This window comes from Rousettus aegyptiacus, unplaced genomic scaffold (assembly GCF_014176215.1).
Source record: "Rousettus aegyptiacus isolate mRouAeg1 unplaced genomic scaffold, mRouAeg1.p scaffold_m13_p_3, whole genome shotgun sequence".
Taxonomy (NCBI): Eukaryota; Metazoa; Chordata; class Mammalia; order Chiroptera; family Pteropodidae; genus Rousettus; species Rousettus aegyptiacus.
In genome coordinates, this window is record NW_023416306.1 from 17,772,952 (window position 1) to 17,778,868 (window position 5,917).

The 5,917-nt window shown below is 40.1% G+C and overlaps 1 pseudogene; it reads left to right on the forward strand.

Annotated features, from left to right (window-relative positions):
• Positions 1-592: 592 nt before the first annotated feature.
• LOC118614991 lies at positions 593-5,084 on the forward strand (annotated as a pseudogene).
• The last annotated feature ends 833 nt before the right edge of the window (positions 5,085-5,917 follow it).

The window sequence follows — 5,917 nt, forward strand, 5'->3', positions numbered from 1 at the left end:
CTAAAGTTTTGTTCATTCATCGAGGGAGACGAAAAGGCAGCAGCGGTTGAATTCAGAGAATAAGTCCAAGAACGTAAAATGTGCTCTATGCCAGACACCATACTATCAGGACATTAATTTACTGACCGTACCTTCATCTACTTGAATACTTTGTGATAAGTGCTAACGTTTTTGATAGAGACAGTATCTTTGTTCTAAGGGTAGTTATCACAGAGTCAGTCACCCAATTGTCCATCCCGTGTAAGAGGCGAAACACAGGTGCCTTACGTATTCTACGTCCCAGTTCAACTCCATTTCTGCCACACGTAATTGGCTTTCTGATCAAAAGTCAGGTGGCCCTTTATGGCATCCACTGTTTTTCTTGAGTACATGTTTTGAAAACTTTAAGGTCACTAATTAGATCTGATGGAGTTGAGGTTGACAAGTATCAAAAGGGCAGGAACAATCTTGGCCTGACACCAGTGAATACAGCCAATCTCTTGAAGTGGGAAGATGAAACGTAGTGCCCAGCAGACAAAACAACTGGACCCAGAATGAATATAAAGACAGAGGAGCTGGGGAGTGGAGCCAGTCACTCCCGTCCCCTGCCATGATGAAGCTGCTGTTGCTGTGTCTGGGGCTCACACTCGTGTGCGCGCATGCGGAAGTTGTGACAAAGAACTTTGATGTTCCGAAGGTAGAGTCAGTAAATAATAGTGACTTTGGATTTTCGGGGGGAGGTTTCGAGGCTTCTCGGGCAAGGCAGTTTCACTGGAAGGCAGGAGTTCTTTTGGTATAGTAGACAAGGGGGCGGTTCCAGACTTTGGACTAAGAGCAATTGTACCATGTGATAAAAAGGAAACCCACAGGGACCTCCATTACCCAGAAGGAATAGTGGAAAGAGTTTTCCGTGTGTTGTCACTCGACCTGCATTTCAATTCCATGTTCACATAATCTGTAGGTGTCTTGGCCTACAGACCAGAGTTGAAGGAGGTAAGTATTTATGTGGTGTTACTTCTACTTTTCTGACCCAATCATTTATTGATTTATTGCAGATATCAGGAAATTGGTTTTCAATTCTCGAGGCCTCAGATGATAAGGAAACTATAGAAAAAAATGGTAACTTCAGGATTTCAGTGGAATACCTCAAACTCTTGGACAACTCTTCTCTGTCATATACAATTTTTGTAAAGTAAGTGTGCCCTTTACAGGAAAAAAATACCAGTAGCCTTCCTATGGTCTTAGACCTACACACACACACACACACACACACACACACACACTTATGTATACTTGTGCACGATTATTGTGGGTCTGTATCCAAAATCAGAGTCACTCACCTAACATTGATTTAGGACGATGATCCAGAGGCTTTTCCGGATTCAAACGTAAGAGTTGCTGACAGGAATAAATGAAAATGGGAGTAGAGGATTCAAAAGGGTGAGAGTTTTCAGAATCATAACTAATGTGGCAATAAAGCATAAAGTAAAAGCATAGGATTGGGAAGCTACAGGTTATCTATCTCTTGAATATATCTCTTACTAACTATGTGATGAAGAAGATTAATCTCTTTCTACCTTAATTATCCTCTGGATAGATGAGAATGATTATAATTCTGTCATGATGGTTGGGAGAGTCAGTGAGGCAATGTCTGTAATGCCCTTATCTGAGAGGTAGACACATGTGAGCACTCAGCTAATTATCTAGACAAGTAGCCGTTGTACTAGTGATTATAGGAAATAATGGTAGAGTAATAGTGATTCAGTAGCTGAATCATGCTTAAAGTGTCAAATTAACTGAAATAAGTAAATAAAAGTTCTTTCAAATGTCTACCAAAAATGATCAGCAGTGAAGTGGAATCTGACACCCAAGAGACAGCTAGAATGTGAGGAACCAGACTCAACAATATCTCTTGGGCATCAACTTGTTCTGTTTTACAGAGAAAATGGGGAGTGTACTGAACGTTCTGTGATTTGTGACAAAACAGAAAAGGATGGTGAATATATTACTTTCTGTAAGTGTACATTAAAAAAGTCTTTCAGACTCTTACTCCCAACCACAAGTGATTTATTAAACCCTAATATCTTTAGGATCTTGGTCAATTCCTGATCAACATTTATTTAGGTAATATAATTTGGGCCAACTAATAGCCAGTAACTCAATTCGGGAATTCTTTGTGTGTGAAAGCCAATGCCTGGCACATAATACTGTCAGATAAAGATGGCAATTTTATCATAAGTACCATCTGTAACAAAAGAAAATTTTCCAAAAAAAGAAAAATAATAAATTAATTAATTAAATTTGAGGATAGCTGCTCATTCTCTGCCTACATTCCGATGGTGTCTGGTGGACATTCTCACAGCATATTGCTCAAATGGATTGCTGGATATATAATGCCAGTGAAGCTGAAAGACATGATAGAGACACATGGTTGATAGGGATGGCTAAGGAAGGTAGGTAAGTTTCACGGAGAATGATACAGGGTAAGTTGCTGCTCAGCTGAATCTTTCCATACCTAGTAATCAATGTACCACTAGTTGTCCTTTCTCACTTTTGAAGTCACCCAAAGAAGCCTATGGATATGCAAATGGAAGGTCTTAAATATCATTCTTTATCTCTTTCAGGACATGCACTTGATTTTATTTCATGAGAGAGAATATGTAAAGAGCTTCATTTGCTTCCCACGGACCAAAGTAGTTCTGAACTGTGTTCCTATCTCCTCCACAGATCATGGAGTCGTTACATTTCACATAGCGGAAGCAGTTTATAATACCTATGCAATTTTTTATAATGTGATTAACAGCAATGACAAAGAAATCCAACTGATCGAACTCTACGGTAGTGTACTTCAAGCTAACCCTCACCTAGAGGGTGGGGAGGCAGGGCTGGGAGAAGGGGAATGAAAACAGAGACAAAGTAATCCTCTCAGCCTTATTCTGATTGCTCTCTTCTCTGGAGAGAGATGTTCACCATGATTGACCCTTCAGGCTCAGTGATGGGATGATGATGAAATCTCTCATTATCAAGATTTCAAATTTGAACAATCATACCCATTTCCAAGACTTCTGCCTAAGCACCCATCACTGCCCTTCATTTCCCGGCTCATCTGAAGACCCCACCCTGCTATCAGGAACCACAGTGTCCAATGTAAAGGATACAACAGTTACTGACACTCTTCCTATAGCTCGAAAACCAGATGTACATCCGGCACTCAAAGAACACTTTGAGAAATTTTGCAGAAAACATGGAATTCCCAAGGAAAACATACTCGACCTGACCAAAACTGGTAAGTTAGCTATTTCTGGATTACTCTTTCTAAATGTTCATAATGTTGATGTTAGAAATCCAAGATAAGATAAAGCCTCTAATCAGCCTTTGTCCTAACGTCAAAAATCGTATGGTTTCTGTCTGGGAAATCAGCCTGGGTTGCTGTTTGAATGTGCTCTCCTCTACTTCTGCAGATCGCTGTCTCTTGGCCAGAGGAAACCACGTGGACCAGGACTCCAGGTTAGTGATGTCTAATGGAGAGGGGGTGGTCCCAGGGATTGCTGCCATCTAATACATTAGGTGTTTATATCTATTTTTTTAATGTTATATATAATTTGTTAAACAGTTTGTGGGGGCATTTTGAAACATAGAGTTTGATCTTTTGGTTTCAGAACCCACCCTTTCCATGATCTTTAGAGAAAATGAACTAAGTAATTAAAAGGAAAAGAATGATGTCTACCTTACGGTTACTGTGTGGAAGTAAACCTAGTGAAAAGGGCTCAGTAATTGTTAATGTGCAAAAATTAATAAGACTTAATATGTGAAATGTGTGTATGAAACTCAAATACATTTCTGTTTGTGGTTAATCTGCCAAGCCCAGAAGGCCATCTCACTCTCCAATTTCAGATAAAAATATCTGTCTTTGATCTCTGCACATCCTTAACTTCTAATCTGGGAATAGAGCCGTGTGACCTTTTGATATCTTTCAACTTAAAAGATAGAATCAGTTTCCTCATCTGTTGTCTACCTCACATTTGTTGTGGGGCTTCACTCAAACAACGTGTGGGAAGGTTCTAGCAATGGTGGCTCGCATAATGTAAGTATTAAGTATTTAATGAAAGGCAGCTATGGTTTTGGTCAGTTTTCCTCAATTTATCAAAAATTCTTCAAACTTCTCACACCGAAGATGGCAGAAAGAAGCCTACAACCCTTCACCGATTCCTCTTTCTTTTGCATAACCCAGTCGAGGGAAGGTTCAGGTGGGATCAGCAAAAGAACAAAATGGTCATTGACTCATGCCCTCTTTCCACCTTTCTGGCATGAAACATAGGTTAGAATGCACGTTATCAATCTCTTTTGCATTTTTCCATGGAATAGAAATTCTCTTTGTCCTCAGTGCAATCCAGGAAGTATTTCATGACCTTCTGTGTTCTCTTTCTTATCTGCTTATTTAGTGCTGAGTGAAAACCTCCTCACCTGGGCTCCTGGATCTTCCATTCCATCATCTCCTCATCAGCTTGTGACAAGTTATGTGACTTGATTGCTACTGCAATTGCAATGAAGGCATTAGCTCTGCATCTTCTCTAACTGTCTAGAAAGACTCAACCACTAACCAAGAATCAATGATTTTCTCCAAATTTCAGACTCTCTGTGCCTAACCCAGGAGAACTCTACCATGAATAAGAGCTTCCTCTACCAAGTCAATAAATGATTACTCTTGCAGTCACATGGTTGTCCTTGTGTATGTGAGAGATGTGCGACTGACAGCTAAAGAATGAGGGGACTTCCATGGCCCTGTACTCGTTGTCCTCCTCTAGTTTCTCAGAAACTTCCTTGAGTTTCACGATTTTCCCTGCCATGCAGTAATTCTCTGTTATTGTAAGTGCTCCTTGCCCATTGATTTGCCTATTTCTTAGTGACGGGATAAGACAAACTCTAAGAATTGTCTGGCTGGCTCTCTTCTGAGTACATCCCTCTCGTAAGCTTTGCTGAATGCAGCAAGAAGTCATGGACACATTACCAGTATTCTGATCCTGAATCTTTCTATTCTTATCCTAGCTGTACATCTTGTGTTGGCACATGGTCTCTTTTACAAGACCCAGCAGGTATCCATCTGATGCAGTGTTTTCCCAGCACATGAGGAGACTTACCAATTTTCAGGCTATGATAGCTAAATTCTTGATGCCCATCCTCAGACTTCCTCCAGGGAAATGGCTACATATTTTAGGTTCTTTTGATCACCTCGGCTAGTGAGTCCTTACCATTCCCAACTCGTCTTAACTAGCCCTGGCTAATGAAAGTCATGATAAAGCCAGACATTGCTCTTGTTGATGGAGATCTGAGTTCGTTAAAGGGACTCTAGTGTGCATCGATTCATATCTCTTAATGATCAAATGCAGGGATGTTTACCTCTGATTTTCCTAAGGACAGTAGAAATATAATCTCATTCCAATTTGGGCAAATGACCCTTCATAATCCATATAGCCACCCCTTTAGTGCAAAAATATCCTGCTAGTCTAATTTGCTTTAAATGTCCTCACTGACATAGACAGATCTGGACTTTAAAAACACTTAATTTTTTTTTTGCTGGGCATGAGCCATTGAGTCTTTAAGCCTAAGAAGCAATTGCTTTTCATTGGGAAGAATCATGGATCCATGGCTGTGATGTCTCCGGGAATGAGATAGGTGCATTTCTAAAATTAGAGAGTCTCGATTGTCTAGCCATGTCCATCTGTACCTGATTGTACTAAATCAATGTCACTAGCACATTGATTTCATAAAGATTAATTATCAGCAAACATAAATATTAAGTTTCTTGACTGAATTAAGGGAATTTAGCAGATATGTGTTATCTAGTTCTTATGGTTCAATCTTAATGACCTACAGGCTCTGACTGAGCACTTCGGGGGTGGGACTGTAATTCTCCTTCTGAAAAGATCCCAGAGATGCC